Source organism: Balaenoptera physalus, assembly GCF_965194825.1.
Source record: "Balaenoptera physalus genome assembly, chromosome: 7".
Classification (NCBI taxonomy): Eukaryota; Metazoa; Chordata; class Mammalia; order Artiodactyla; family Balaenopteridae; genus Balaenoptera; species Balaenoptera physalus.
In genome coordinates, this window is record NC_138886.1 from 94,493,502 (window position 1) to 94,510,211 (window position 16,710).

Here is a 16,710-nt window from a genome sequence, read left to right on the forward strand (position 1 = left end):
ATAAAACTAGAGCATAATACCCCACTCCTTAAGTGTGGGCTGTGCATAGTGACTTCCTTCTAAAAGGTACAATATGGAAAGGGGAAGAAACGACTAATTGTACAGTGGAGAAAACGGATGCAGCTGATCCAGGTCAACAACGACAGTGAGAAGTCACGTTGATAGTAGGTACCCTTGAAAGGTTGTGATGAAAATAGTACTTTGCCTCTGTGGTCTTCCTCCCCAAACCCATAACCCCAGGCTAACATTGAGAGAAACGTCAAAACAAAAAAAAAGAAATAGACATTCTGCAAAATACCTGACCAGAATTCCTCAAAACTGTCAAGGTCATCAAAAATAAAGTCAGAAACATACAGAACAGACTTGTGGTTGTCAAGAGGGAGGGATGGAGTGGGAGGCTGGGATTAGCAGATGCCAAGTGTTATATACAGAATGGATAAACAACAAGGTCCTACTGTACAGCACAGGGAACTATATTCAGTATCCTGTGATAAACCATAATGGAAAAGAATATAAAAAAGAACATATATATATATATATATATATATATATATGTATGTGTGTATAACTGAATCACTTTGCTGTACAGAAGAAATTAACACATTGTACATCAACTGTACTTCAATAAAAATAAAAAAATAAAGTCAGAAAAATTCTCAGAGACCAAAGGAGCCTAAGGAAACATGACGACTAAATGTCATGTGGTGTCCTGGATGAGATCCTGGAATGGAAAAAGAATATTAGGCAAAAACTAAGAAAGTCTCAAAGTATGAACTCTAGTTAATACTAACCTATCAAAACTGGTTCATTCATTGTAGCAAATGTATCGGAGCAACGTAAGATAATCATAACGGAAACCCACTGTGGGGCATTTGGGAGTCTCTGTGCTAACTTTGCAACTTTTCTGTACATCTAAAACTATTCTGAAACAACACGTTTATTTTAAAAAATGGAATTAGACTTCAAGAATGTTAACGAGGGAGAAAGACAGTGAATAAAGGCTGTGACGCAGTGTGGTCGGTGGGCGTGCGGCATTCCAGAGAACGCAGTCTGCGAGGCGAGAAGAGGCAAACCCTCACGGAGGTGGGGGAGTGGCTGGAGACAGGGGGAAGCTATGGGTGACGTGCGGACAGTTAGCGAAGGCTTAAAACATTGTCTCGCACCAGACAGGTCCTCCTTGAGGTCATCAGCATAAATTTTGGCCAGGAACAGCCAGCTCAGATGAGCAACTTTCTCCTAACAAGCAGGCCAAGAGTAGAGACGGCTGGTGCTAGAGATCGACCTGGATAAGGGATCAGCATTCAGTTTCTGTCAAATTCTCTCTTTTGATATGAACTATGATAAATGCACTTTCTCCTTGTCCAAATATGTATTCCTTTTCAAAGGTGAGGGAGAAATGAAAACACTCAAACTATCCGGTCTAATTCCTAGCAAGGTGGAGAGCCATGGGAAGGCCATTCCCTGTGGATCTTCTTTTTAACCCTACACCTGGGTATCTCCAGCGGTACCAGCCTTAAGTCTCCTCTGCTGTTGTAAAGTCTGAGGACAACACCAGCTCAGGTGTAAAGCATTGTCTTCCTTAGACAACTGGACAAAGAAAAATGACCTGAACTCCAGGTTGTGAATAATTCACTTCCTTTACTTACCACATATATTGTTGCTTGGAGGATATTTATAGGCTGTGATTATGTCTCTTTGAGTCATGTTTTCAGACTATATCAATTTAGACCACTCTCTCACCAGTGTTAGCTACTGATTTCTATAACATTCTTTGTCCTCCTTTTCCTAGTCAGTTGTTTCAGAATAGCCCGTAATGATCCAGATGTTTAGTTCTTATTCTTTTTTAAGGTCTATATATTACCTGCTTAATTTCCTTCATTTCTAGCCTAAGAATAACTAACTTAAGGTCAAGCTAAAAAGCCTCTGTGCTTTTAAGTTTCTATCACTTTCGCTCATCGGTTCTCTAGTATTTCTTATATAATATCTTTCCTTCACTTTGTAACAGTAATGATATCAGAAAATTAAATATTTACATTTTTATATATGTGTCTTTTAGTTAAATGATACATACTGGCATGTGATTACTAGTGCTGAGTCTTCTCTATTGATGTCTGCTTATTGTGTATAACTAAGCGCTAAGCATAAAGAAAACCAGCACAGCCCAAGAGCCTGATGTGTAGATCCTGTTCCCAGCTCATCAGTGCCAAGCTGGAGAACCCAGGCATGTCATTTAAGGTCTCTGAGTGTCCGTCCACTCTCTCATCTGTAAAATGAGATATTAATCATTTTTATGCCTACTTCCGAAGGTTTTTGTTAGAATCTCATGAGAAATGCAAAAATGTTTTGTCACCTTAGAAAGTGTTACACAAAATTACTAAGGTTATTTTATATTTATCTAGTTTGGCTGGAGGCAGATGAACCACAGGGTTCTATTTCTCTGACTCTCGGAGACTTTTAAAAAACTGGAGACCTTTTTGATTTTCTTTTCTTGTTTTAATGTCCTTTTGAAACACACAGAAATATTATCTTTACTTGGGAGGATGTGTTGAAATGATCTAGCCCTCTTTGGATTTCTTTGACTTATATCTTGCTTCTCCAACCCTTTAAGAATTTTCTCTAAGCCACCGTCAGAATTTTTTACACTATGCTTATTCATCTTTTTCAGTGTGAAAACTGCAGAATGTGAGAAATGGGATAGAAGGGGTGGTTGAAGAGGAGGCTCCATAGAATAATGAATCTGGAAGAATACAGGCATACCTTGGAGATAGTGCAGGTTTGGTTCCAGAGCACTGTAATAAACTGAATATCATCATAGAGCAAGTCACATGAATTTTTTGGTTTCCCAGGGCATATAAAACTTATGTTTATACTATACTGTGTCTATTAAGTGTGCAGTAGCATTATGTCTAAAGAAACAATATACATACTTTAATGAAAAATTATTTTATTGCTAAAAAGTGCTAACCATCATCTGAGCCTTCGGCAAAGTCCTAATGTTTTTGCTGGTGGAGGGTCTTGCCTGAATGTTAATGGCTGCTGACTGACCAGAGTGGTGACTGCTGAAGATTGAGGTGGCAGTGGCAATTTCTTAAAATAAGACAACAATAAAGTTTGCCGCATCGATTGACTCTTCCTTTGACGAAAAAATTCTCTGTAGCATGCAATACTGTTTGATAGCATTTTACCTACAGCAGAACTTCTTTCAAAATCGGAGGTAATCCTCTCAAACCCTGCCTCTGCTTTATCAACTAAGTTTACAGGATATTCTAAATCCTTTGTTGTCATTTCAACACCTTCACAGCATCTTCATCAGGAGTAGATTTCATCTCAAGAAACTACTTTCTTTGCTCACACATGAGAAGCAACTTCTCATCCATGAAAGCTTTATTATGAGATTGCAACAATTCATTCACAACCTCAGGCCCCACTTCTATTTCTAGTTCTCTTGCTATTTCCACCACATCTGCAGTTACTTCCTCCACTGAAGTCTTGAACTCCTCAAAGTCATCCATGAGGGTTGGAATCAACTTCTTCCAAACTCCTGTGAATGTTGATACTTTGACCTCTTCCCATGAATCACGAATGTTCTTAATGGCATCTAGAATGGTGAATCCTTTCCAGAAGGTTTTCAACTGACTTTGCCCAGATCCATCAGAGGAATCACTATCTATGGTAGCTATAGCCTTATGAAATGTATTTCTTAAAAAATGAGACTTAAAAGTTGCAATTACTCCTGATTCATGAGCTGCAGAATGGGTGTTGGGTCAGCAGGCATGAAAACAACATGAATCTTGCTGTGCATCTCCATCAGAGCTCTTGGGTCACCAAGTGCATAGTCACTGAGCAGTCATATTTCAAAAGGAATCTTTTTTTCTGAGAAGTTGCTCTCATCAGCGGGGCTTAAAATATTCAGCAATATCCACAGATGTGCTGTCATCCAGGCTTTGTTGTTCCGTTTAGAGAGCACAGGCAGAGTAGATTTAGCATAATTCTTAAGGGCTCTAGGATTTTCAGAATGGTAAATGAGTACTAACTTCAACTTAAAGTTACCAGCTGCATTAGCCCCTAACAAAAGAGTCAGCCTGTCCTTTGAAGCTTTGAAGCCAGGCACTGACTTTTCCTCTCTAGCTGTGGAAGTCCTAGGTGGCATCTTCTACCGATATAAGGCTGTTTCATCTACATTGAAAACCTGTTGTGCAGTGTAGCCACCTTCATTAATGATCTTAGCTAGATCTTCTGGGTCACTTGCTGCGTTACCTTGTGCTTTTACGTTACGGAGATGACTTCTTTCCTGAAACCTCATGAGCCAACCTCTGCTAACTTCAAACTCTTCTTCTGCAGTTTCCTCACCTCTCTCAGCCTTCATAGAATGGAAGAGAGTTAAAGCTCTGGATTAGGCTTTGGTTTAAGGGAATGCTGTGGCTGGTTGGATCCTCTATCCAGACCACTAAAACTTTCTCCGTATCAGCAATAAGGCTGTTTCACTTTCTCATCATTCGTGTGTTCACTGGAGTAGCACCTTTAATTTCTTTCAATAACTTTTCTTTTGCATTCACAACTTGGCTAACTGTTGGGTGCAAGAGGCCTAGCTTTCAGCCTATCTCAGCTTTCAACTTGCCTTAATCATTTCTAGCTTTTGATTTAAAGTGAGAGACGTGAAACTGTTCCTTTCACTTGAACACTTAGAGGCCACTGTAGGGTTATTAACTGGCCGAATTTCAATATTGTTGTGTTTCAGGGAACAGGCAGGCCCAAGAAGAGGGAGAGAGACGGGGGAACAGCCGTTTGGTGGAGTAGTGAGAGCACACACAAGTTCACTGTCTTACAGGGGCTCAGTTCGTCCCCAAACAATTACAATAGTAACATCAAAGATCACTGATCGGACTTCCCTGGTGGTCCAGTGGTTAAGACTCCGTGCTCCCAACGCAGGGGGCCCAGGTTCGATCCCTGGTCAGGGAACTAGAGCCCGCATGCCACAACTAAAGATCCCACGTGCCACAGTGAAGATCCCATATGCTGCAACTAAGACCTGGCCCAACCAAATAAATAAATAAATTAATTAAAAAAAAAAAATCACTGATCACCACAACCAATGTAATAATAATGAAAAAGCTTGAAGTATTACAAGAATTACTAAAATATGATGCAGAGACACAAACTGAGCAAATGCTATTGGAAAACTGGTGCTGATAGACTTGCTCCATGCAGGTTTGCCACAAACTCTCACTTAGTTAAAAACATGGTATCTGTGAAGTGCAATAAGGTATGCCTACATAGACGTCCATTTACTACAACATAACCCTTAATAGACTTTGAATAAATGCCTATTCAGTAAGGGTAGAAGGTCTTATCGTATCCCTGTTTTCACACGTACACGTGCATGCACACACACACGCAATGTTAAAGTATGTGGGATTTTCTCCATTACAGCTGCAGAGTTTATGAAAAACAGAAATCAGGATGCAGGTGTTGTCTGTGCCAACATCCTATAAGGAGAAATTAACAAAGCTTCAGCTTCTATTGAATACTTTTCTGAATTGGTGCAATCAGCCAAACCTGCGATACTCACATAGAATTATGGAAATTGGAAACAAAAAGCCGGAGTCTACTGGGAATGACAGACTCAAGATGAGCTCAGCTGGAAAATTTGGCTAACTAAAAGTGACATCCTTTGTGCTGGAATTTTTCTATCTGGAAGCTGCAAGAAGGCTGTAATTATTTCGAGTTTTCAATGCAGCCCTTTTCAAACTAAGCCTTTCCTTTTCTTCATTGCTCTGCACCTTTCCTCCATGTGAACTCAGGTGTTTGCCAAGCACTGAAGTGGGACATTCATACTGGTTTTATACACACATGCATTTCCAGGGAATGGGAAGCAACACAACTTTTGCATTCTCTATGCCAAGGAAAACAAAAGAATGTTTGTACATCAAAACCTTTATCTTGTGCATAGGCTCAAAATACCTGAGCCTGGCTAAATAAATCACCTAATAAGAAATGGCTGATTAAGGCCAATGAAAATTTCTTTGCAAGTTAGTGCTTTGTCTCCATGGAGAAGCCAATACAAAAACTTAGACTTACCTTGTGGCTTTTGGGTCCCAAATCACAATGTCAGCATCTCAGCCCACAGCTATTCTTCCTTTTCTTGGATACAGATTAAAGATTTTAGCTGCATTTGTGCTGGTAACTGCCACGAACCAGTTTTCATCCATTTGGCCACTGTGCTGTAAAACAATTCAAGGAAGAAAATACATTTCTTTTCCTGATAAATGATAAAACACTAAAAATCTCCTGTCAATCAAAGTATAAGAATTTTCTCTCTTAGAACCAAATAAAACTGCATCGAATTTCTTATATCGTGAAGCCAAACACATCTGTGAATACTGATAAATCTTAAACAATCATAATGATAATGATGGGGATGAATGGGGTTATATATGGAAGCCTGAAGATAATTTTTCAAAAACCTATCAGCTTAACAAAACAGCTCCATTAATTTTTCCCATTCTTTCCAAAATCACACAGACAAGAGCTAAATATTGGTAACAATATTTCCAATTCTTGTTTGAAGTTTACTACCACCACCTACTACATTTATAATCTGGGCCTAAGATTTATGAGATGATCATGTAGACATTATATGGAATATTATAGAGTTAAAATAAGATAGACCTATAATTCAGGTGACAACGCTTTTAGAAATCAACTAAGAGGTTCAATTTTGTGCTACTGAAATTTACATGAACCAACAGTCATGGACAGTCTGCTATAAGAGATTTTAATATGGACAAACTTCAGTGGGATGTGATCCCTCTAAAATGATTTGTTTTTAAATGTTGAGAATTTATCCCTATGTACATTTACATGGCAAGAGCATCCTTAAGGTTTATTGAATTATCAAAGGGTCCCCATCTCATAAAAACATTAAGAACCATGTCCTGAAAGTAATTTTCCCCTAAATAAACCATCTGAATGTTTCAGAAAATAACATAGGCTCCTGTATATTATGAAGTATCTGATCACTTGAAAGCCATTTCTACACTTTATATATTATGAAAATCTGCTGTAATGAAGGTACTCATTGTAATTCACACAAGTTCAAAGTGAAAGGTTGGACTGTTATCAAGAAAGTCTAAGCAAAGAGAAAAAGAAGAAAAGTCATCTGGGATGCTTAGAATTAGGGTAGAGGTAGCAGGGGGTGGAGAGGACAATAGGTAGAAGATAGGGCTGTAGAGATGTTTTGAAGGTCCTTGCATGGAAATTAACTGTTCAAATATCATCCAATAAGTAATGCTGAAAATTAAAGGATTTTAGAGAGGAAAGTAGCATGAACAGACCCTGGTGTTTGAAAGGCAACTCTGGTCTTAGAGTATGGGATAGATTGTAGTAAGCCAGAGAGTGGAGGCAGGGGCACCAGCTGTGAGACTACTGCAATGGTCCAAACAAGACATGGGACTCAAAGTAGAATGGTGGACATGATGGTGGAAATAAGGAGGCATTTTGGAAATAAAATTGACAAGACCTGGTAAAATATTAGAGCTAGAAGTCAGGGGTATGTGTAAGGGATTCTGAGGTGTGAGATGTGATTAATGTGCCATTGAAGGGAGGGGTTCTGAGAGATGGGTGAGAATGGCATGACAATGGGGACCTCAGGTCTTACCAGGCAAGTCTCCACTGCTGATCTTTACAACTACACTTGCCAGCTGGCTGGATAAGCTAACATATGAACATTTAGCCATTTGATTCTTCTTCATCCTCAGGTAGAAAATTTTAAATCATGAAATTTTTTAAAAAATCTTTCTATATTTTGGATTATTATTCATGTAACCTCATACAGCAGTTTTTAAAACGTAATATCCAAAAGTTCTTTAAAAGGGATATCTACATTTTTCTATGAAAAGGAGGTATGAACGTAATAAAAATTCTTCATGTCCTTTCAATCATTCCAAGTATTTGTATCAGTGACACATAAGGAACTAGGATTCAAAAACATGGAAATCAAGTCGAAGTGCTATTACATTTCAAAGATTTCAAGAATAATCCTCTAGGTACCCAATCTAAATTTATCCCCTAATGTCTGCATCGTGGTGCAAAGCATCCTCTAAACCATGCAGAGAAGAAAATTGTTTTTCATTATTATCTTGGGGGATGGCATGGTGGTGCTGATACTGTTGTATTCCTAGTTTCCACTCTAGTGAAAACAATCAAAAAACTTCTCTATGAAGGCTTTTGCCACTCTGGTCCTAAAATGGGCCAGATTCTGGCTGAAAAATCAGGCAAAACAGACTGAATCCTGTGAAACTCACCACGCCTTTTTCCCATGTTACTGACATCCGGTCCTCAACACCATTCACTCCATTGGGAATCTTAGTAAAATCATCCTTCCCAAGAGCTTTCTGGCAGGTGTTGAAAGTGCAGTGGTCAGACCCTGTTATGGTTAGATCACCACTGTAAAAGAGAAACACACAAGAGCAATAGGGGTGAGTAGATAGAATATGTCAGGAGGAAGCTACCATAACCTTCCCTGGTCTCTGGACCCCATTCTCAACTGATAGTCAGAAAACTGCAATGGAGAATGAGCAGCTTTTTTCAAGTACATATTTCACCCATGCCTGTCTCTATTCCAGGAAACACTTTTGGAGAATAATACTCTTACATGAAGCATGATGAAGGATCGTGCTTGGGTCAGAAAAAGTGGGTTCTAGGCTCCATCACCTATTGGTTATATGACTATGAGTTTGTCCAATGCTCAGTTTCTCATCTAGAAATTGGTAATTATATATACTTGATGACAAGTATTCAGGATCACTGGCAATAACATAAGTGAACATTTCTTGTGAGTACAGAGCTACACAAAGATGAACCAGGGTGATTCACATGAACAGAGGCAGCCCCTGGCCACATGGCAATGTTGTGATGAGCAGAGGTGGGACACTGGCTGAGGATGTTGAGGTCACGAGCAACAGGAATTGTGCTTTGACCTGTGAGTCACCTCGGGGATGTAGAAGGCTGAAGGAGGTAGGAGCCTGAAAGGAAATGGCAAGTGAACTCTTGGACAGTCTGTGGTGAAAAGCTCTTTGTTAACCTGGATCTGAGTATCCGTGAATGGGGAATGTCTGAATGTCCACGAATGGTGTATTTCTCAAGAAAAAATGATCAAAATGTCTCCCAAAACAGCATCTGAAAATAGTTTGGATGGCCTTTCATGGGGATAACCTGCTCAGAGGGTAGGATTTTGCCTTTCACCTCTCCAGTGGCTCTGCCCTAGATCATCATCTCTTGTATCTATACAACAAGCACATCTGGTTCCTGGGTTATATCAGCATAGAAAAATATTCAAGACTATTCTGTACGATAAAAATGGGGCATATTGAAGAGACCTGGACCTAGGCAGCAAGAGATAGAAAAGACAACGAAAAAATCAGAGCAGAGGAAAATTTCAGTAAAAATGATCTGATTTCTCTGTGGCCAGGAGAGATTTTACACCACATCATAACACAATTAAGCCAATGCTTTTGGGTCTCCAGATGAAGGATTCCCCAGGGCCTGTGAGATCAAGTAGAACAGAAGACTGGGAGGTCAATGGAAGGTCCAGACCTCCATTTGCAGCAACATGGATGGACCTAGAGATTATCATACACTAAGTGAAGTAAGCCAGACAGAGAAAGAGAAATAGCATATGATATCGCTTATATGTGGAATCTAAAAAACAATGATACAAACGAACTTATTTACAAAACAGAAATAGACCCACAGACATAGAAAACAAACTTATGGTTACCAAAGGGGAAGGGAGGGAGGGATAAATTAGGAGCTTGGGATTAACAAATACACACTACTATATGTAAAACAGATAAACAACGAGGACCTACTGTATAGCACAGGGAACTATATTTAATATTTTGTAATAATCTATAAGGGAAAAGAATCTGAAAAAGAATATATATATATGTATATATGTGTATAACTGAATCACTTTGCGGTACACCTGAAACTAACACAGCATTGTAAATCAACTATATTTTAAGAGAATAAATAAAGATAAAACTTTTAAAAAAGATGAGGTTAAGGCTTATAGGATTAAGTAACTTCTGTACAGTTAAATTACATGCACTCAGCATAGATGGGGTGGAGAAGGTAGGGTCCGAATCCAGGCATTTTGACTTGAGTGGTCCTAACCTCTACACTATACTATCCTGATGACAATGATCATATGGTCATACGGAGTCCAACCACACTATATCTCTGTTGCAAGTAGATTGATCATCTTTGCACACCCTTAAGGTATAAACCTCCTCTAAAAACTTATGTTAAATAAAATAACACTCAGATAATAAAATTGTAGCCAGGAATGCATATTTATAAAATCATGCAAATGAGGCCATCAAAAGCACACTATGTTAGAAAAGTTAATAACTTGTAGTGAATTTGAATTTAAAATCAGGAGCCTATCTCTGATTAGGATTTGTCAGCATAATAGATTCTTTGGCACCAACCTGCTCATATCCAAGCAGTCATGAAGGAGAGTGCACAGAAAGGAGAAGCTGGCATCCCAATTACTTCACTCTAGTTAACCAGATGCCAGACTTTAGTTAAAATCCTGATACACAACTGAAATGCACTGATTTCCTCAGAGTCCTGACCGTGGATGGCCACCAGCTGCCTGAGTCATACTGAGTTGGAACGTAGCACCCTATTACCTCACAGATCATTTCTCCCCAAAATGAGCCATCTTCCTCCAGTGAGCCTAGGGATTTGAAAAACCCTGAAAGCAAGGCTGCTTGAAGCCTAACCAACTTTGCCTCTTATGTAACCTAGCATCAAACTACTGTTAATAAAAGTTCTCCTCCAAGAACTTAGCCACGGCTAATATCCTTCACTTTCACGATATACACACATTAGGTGAATCCCACCCCGTTTCTTACTGTCCTATTCCCAGAAAAGAGGAAATGCCGTTAGTATCTCCTTCTGGTGTACCGAACAAGAAACAATCACTTTTAACATGAACTAAGAGGTAATGCACTATTTACTGGAGAGATAACAGGACAGGCATGGTATTGTATTTGCAGGTACAAAGAGACCTTCCTATTCCAAGAGAACTTCTTATGGATGCTTGGACAATGAAAAACTCAGATTCTTGATCTGCAATCGCTTTACAAGTTGCCAACTCAGGATTTTTCCTGGTACTTCATTACAGAGGAAAGAGTCTAATCACATGTTCTGTTCAATCATTTGGCCCATCAAGGTGGTATGGGAATACAGTTCCAAAATTTCTACAATTTTAATAGCTCTCAGGAAAAATTAAAAGTGTCAGCATCTACCACGAGTTTGCCAGGACTCTTTTGAAACCAGATGACAGGTAATTTCCTTGGAAGGGCTTAGCACCTTTAAAATATGACGTGCCACTTTTTTGGTATATACAACAATCTCTTCGTTAACAGGGTTATTTTCAACTGTCTCCCTATTAATTATCTGTAAGTACTTAAAAAAATGAAAAAATAAAAAAGTAAAAATTTCTAACTATTCTTCCCTTAGAACCCACAATGGTTCTAAGACATTTTTCAAAGGACTAAACAGCATGCAAGCTGTAAAAAGGAAACAAGGGGCCTGGATAATACATCAATTGAAGAATCAAACTAGATTAATTCAGCATAATGGCGGGTTCTGTTAGATTTGGGCCAGAAATAAAGTAGTAATAAACATATCTAATGTATGTATAGCACTCTAGAGTTTGCAAATACAGCTTGAAGATCATATACCTTACTTGACCTTCATGGCAACCCAAACACTGATTTGACAGACAAAGAAACTGACACTCAATAAGACTAATTTGTCTATGACACAGGGGTAGTGAGTGGAACATTAGAATTAGAATCCTAGTATACTGATAACATACCATACATACGCAGTATGTTAGTAGGAAAAGTATCATTTTTCATTTCTTGGTAAAGAGCATGTATTTTTAAAAGTCAACCATAAGATCTGTGGACATGGTTAAGCAATTTTCCAATTTCACTTACTGGTTTGATTTGCTACACTTAACAGGTTAGTAATGAAAAGTCCTAAATCTGTCCTAGTCTGATACTCTCCTGATTACATTCGAGACCAGACGATTTCAGCAACTCCTGGGAGACAGTACATATCCATCATTAATATCCTCCCACTGTCTCAGCAAGTTTCACATTATGTTGTATCCTGTCTCCCCATACGTGTTCTCTCCTTCTTTCTCCATCCTTTAGCTCAAAACCAAAAAAGAGTCTTCACTTATGATGCAATCTCCCAGTTAAAGGAGTTCCGCTCTCTGAGACATTGTTACGACTTCCAAATAGTGAAACATGTCAAAGCAACCAAAACTACGCCCCATCCCTGACCAGACAGCCCATTGTTTATTAGATGAAAGTGACAGAGCAGATGTCAACATCTTGTCTGAATTTGGGAGCAGCATGTAATCAAGTCATGGGATCTTTTAGAAAAGGTTGAAAGATGCAGAGAAGCTGGCATAGGTGCCCAGGAGTGGAAGCACTGCCTGCCAAACAGAAGGCCAAACGCTTTTATAAAAATTATTTCTCCCAGCTAGAAGGATAAAGTAGAACCTTCCTGGGCTTTGCTTGCATTCAAAATATTACACTTACAAAGAAAGAAAATAATTGAGAAGGAAAATATGTAGAAGCAGCATAATAAAGTAGCTCACACAGATTTAGGTTCAAATCCTGATCTTGCTTTTAGTTGGTGACCTTGTGCATGATAAGTCATTGCTCTTGGTCTCAGTTTTTCTCATCTATGAAATGGGATCATAAAGTCCCTCTAGTGTGGCAATTTTGTGAGGATCAAACAACTTAACGTATACGAAAATACCTAGCATCTTCCTGGGATCCTGCAGTCACTTCATGTTATGAGCTGAATTGTGTCCCTTGTCAAAATTCACATGTTAAAGTCCTAACCCCCAGTATCTCAGAATGTGACTGTATTTGGAGATAGGGCGCTTTAAAGAGGTAATTAGGTTAAAATGAGGTCATTAGAAGTGAGCCCTCATTCAATACGACTGGGGTCCTTATAAGGAGAGGAAATCTGGACACACACACACACACACAGAGGGAAGACAACGTGAAGACACAGGGAGGAGACAGCCCTTCCAAGCCAAGGAGAGAGGTCTGGAGCGCACGCATCCTTCCTTCAGTGCCCACAGGAAAACCAATGTTGCCAACACTTAGGTCTTGAACTTCTAGCCTCCAGGACTGTAAGAAAATTAATTTCCGTTGTTTTAAGCCACCCAGTCTGTGGTACTTTGTTAGAGCAGCAAACAAATACATTCTACAAATGTTAGTTTCCTTATGGTTACACAATTCTTTTTTTTTTTTTTAATCTTTTAAAATGGGCAGTCTTGAACTGCTTTGCAGTTGGACATAAGGTAAATCATCTTGTTCTAAATTTAAAGGACAAGGGATGTTCGGATGTTCATGCACAAGAGAGAAAAAAGGAAGCCTGAGATTCAAATCCACCTTAACTCGGGCACACATCAACCCTTTCTTAGGAAAAGCACTGGTTACCAAGCATCAGCTCATAGTACTTGCGTGAGATTTGGTTTTCTCTCTTCAGCACCAACAAGCAGGGGGCAGTGTGACCACATGGGCAGAGAGTGGCCTCTGTGTGGCCCTTTTTCCCTGTTAGTCCCCAAATACAAAAGAAATACGCTGTGGGGGGGGGTGGGGCAGAGTTTAAATAAAATGGAAAATAGGACATCTAAACCTCTCTGTAAGAGAAGTTTATATTTTACAGCAATAAAGCCTAGAAAATAAAGCTTTCTACAACATGGAAAACCAAAACCAAAGCAAAGCAAAGCAAACAAAAACCCCCAACCATCATGTAGCCCAGTTCACTGTGAGCTACCTGAGAACCAAAGTTATCTTAATCATTTTTGCAAATCCAATGCCAAGAGCACAGTGCCAAGCATATATTAGATGTCCAATAACTTGGTTTTTTATGAAAAGCATAAAGAAAACATTTTATTAATAAGTTCAAGTGAGAGTCATATTTATCCCCTAAAGACACAAATATGGATATAAAATAGAATTAGCTTTATTAAGGTAAATTAAAACAAGTTAAACAGGGAACTAAAAAAAAGTACTGAAAATTTCAGTCATTAATTGGTAAACAAATTTATTATAACAGATATACACCAAAGAGAGCATCAAGTAAGTTGCTGGGAGAAATCGCCACCATTCTAAGCAAAGCACCAGAAAAGTAATGAATCCATATGCATGCAAGTTTTACTGGGAGGTGGGAAGGAGAGGTGAACAATATGTTTTTTTAAACATTATTAATTCCATATGTCAATACACGGCAGAAAAGGAACATCGATACCCAAAGCTACTCAAACCAAAGTAAAAAATACCTCTGCCACTGAAACAAATGACATATATTGACACATATACTATTTGGACAAAGACTAGAGTACAGTGAGTGAGAGAGGTCTGAGAGTGGTAGGTGGGAACTTGTATATGAGATACAATTTCAGCTGGTTTGTCCAACTTTATACTGGGGGTATGGAGCAAGGGAGGGGGGATTCTGCTTCTGGAAGAAAAGGATAACACCCTAGGGACAGCCTTCTGATTCCTTTGCCTCATTTTTTGCAAAAGTGGCTTCTCACAGTAAAGATGGGAACTAACCTAGTTACTCAACTTAGATTAACTGAGACTTGAAATAAGCATGAAATTGAAATTCCTTGCAAACGGTCAAAGGCAACTCAGCTTTCCATGGCTTGCATGTGAAAGCTTTCTTCTTTTCCCTGTAACCTGCTTTTCACTTTTTATTGCAGGTGCTGAATGCTAAAAGGAAATATCATGGTAGGGAAACCGCAGGCTTTGAAAGAAAGCTGATGGACTGAACATGCATTCCCGTCTCTTGCTTCCCAGTTCACATCAAACCCTGGTGAAGATGTACAACAGATGAACAAAATCCAAAACTGTGCTGAGAATAAAAAGAGGAACCATGGCCGACCAGAGGTTATGACAGATTGTAGGAAGACAGAAAGCTGATGGGATGGCAATGCTTCTAAAGGAAAGTAGAAGCAGCTACAGCTTGAACTCAAACGAGCAGAAGGGTCATGACAGACATTCCTCCTGGTGTGGGGAAGGGGATGAGTTGGGGCAGTTAGCCCTCATCCCACCCTCTGCCTGGGGAACAAAGCTTTCTAAGGTGGTGCTGATGCTACAGAGTGAAGCTCACCTGAAAACCGAAGCTCACCAGTGACCACGCCCCATTTACATTCACAAAGTTCATAGTCTCATTGTTGCTGCTCTCATTTGGGGGCGGGGCCTGCTCAACAGCAGAGGGAATCCACACCAGCTCCTTACTCTAATCACCTGAACTGTCCAGTCATGAATACAGACAGCCCAAGATCACCAGACACTTCAAGAAAAAACAAACAACATAAAAAGAAGGGCCAAGATGTTTAAAAAAAAAACTGAAAAATTGACTCAGCAAGAAACAAAGATAATCCAGGAAACAGAATTAAAAAAAAAAAAAAAAATCTCTGTTAGTATTCTAATGAGGTCAAAAAGATCTCATCTATTGAAGGAAAAAAATTTAAAAGTAAGCAACTGTAGGAAAAAAAAAGAGCTATCAGAGAACAAGTGTTTTCTTGGAAATAAATATATCATTACCAAAATTAAAGTTTATTAGAAGGAAAGAAGAAGTAAACAAAATCCTTTCCTAAAATACAGAGCAAAAAGCAGGTTTTTTTAAAGGTGAAAGTAGTTAAAGGACATGGAGGCTTAGTTCAAGAGGTCTTATACTGGAGTTCCAAGAGAGGAACAGAGAAAATTAATATGAAGGAAATAATAGAAGAAAAAATTTCAGAATCAAAGATCAGCCTTCAGGGGCTTCCCTGGTGGCGCAGTGGTTAAGAATCTGCCTGCCAATGCAGGGGACACGGGTTCGAGCCCTGGTCTGGGAAGATCCCACATGCCACGGAGCAACTAAGCCCGTGAGCCACAACTACTGAGCCTGCGCGTCTGGAGCCTGTGCTCCGCAACGGGAGAGGCCGCGACAGTGAGAGGCCCGTGCACCGCGATGAAGAGTGGCCCCGGCTTGCTGCAACTAGAGAAAGCCCTCACACAGAAACGAAGACCCAACACAGCCAAAAATAAATAAATAAAAAAAAAAAAAAAAAAAAAAAAGATCAGCCTTCAGATTAAACAGACATCTGAACATGAAGGTGAATTTTTAAAAATCCTACTGCTAAACATAGTCTTAATATAATTTCTGGAAGTCTAAAATGAAGAGGAAATATAAAAATCTTCCGGATGGTGAAAAAAGTGACAAACGGACATGAATTTTATTGGCATTTGTCTATGTATCAGTAACACTAGACGCCAGAAGAGAATGAAATGGTGCCCTTATAATTCACAAGGAAGTAATTCTGAACCTAGAATTCTATGTCCATTCAAGTTGCAAACAAGCTTGAGGACAAAGAATCAGAAAATTTACCTTCTAACACTCTTCCTTTAAAACTCACATGAGAGGGACTTCCCTGGTGGTCCAGTGGTTAAGAATCTGCCTTCCAGCACAGGGGACACAGGGAACTAAGATCCCACATGCTGCAGGGCAACTAAGCCCCGATGCAGCGAAATAACTCACTAAATAAATATTTTTTTAAAAAATCACATGAGAGGGGCTTCCCTGGTGGCGCAGTGGTTGAGAATCTGCCTGCCA

At 39.3% G+C, this 16,710-nt stretch overlaps 1 pseudogene across 1 annotated transcript in view; it reads right to left on the reverse strand.

Annotated features, from left to right (window-relative positions):
• The window catches only part of LOC309664497 (dihydropyrimidinase-like), a 78,366-nt pseudogene that overhangs the window by 34,428 nt on the left and 27,228 nt on the right, over positions 1–16,710 (reverse strand). The window contains exons 5-6 of the transcript in view: positions 8,304–8,528; positions 6,079–6,221 (exon numbers count right to left, since the gene is read on the reverse strand). The product of the transcript in view is annotated as a dihydropyrimidinase-like (transcript). The remainder of the gene's footprint in view (positions 1–6,078; positions 6,222–8,303; positions 8,529–16,710) is intronic.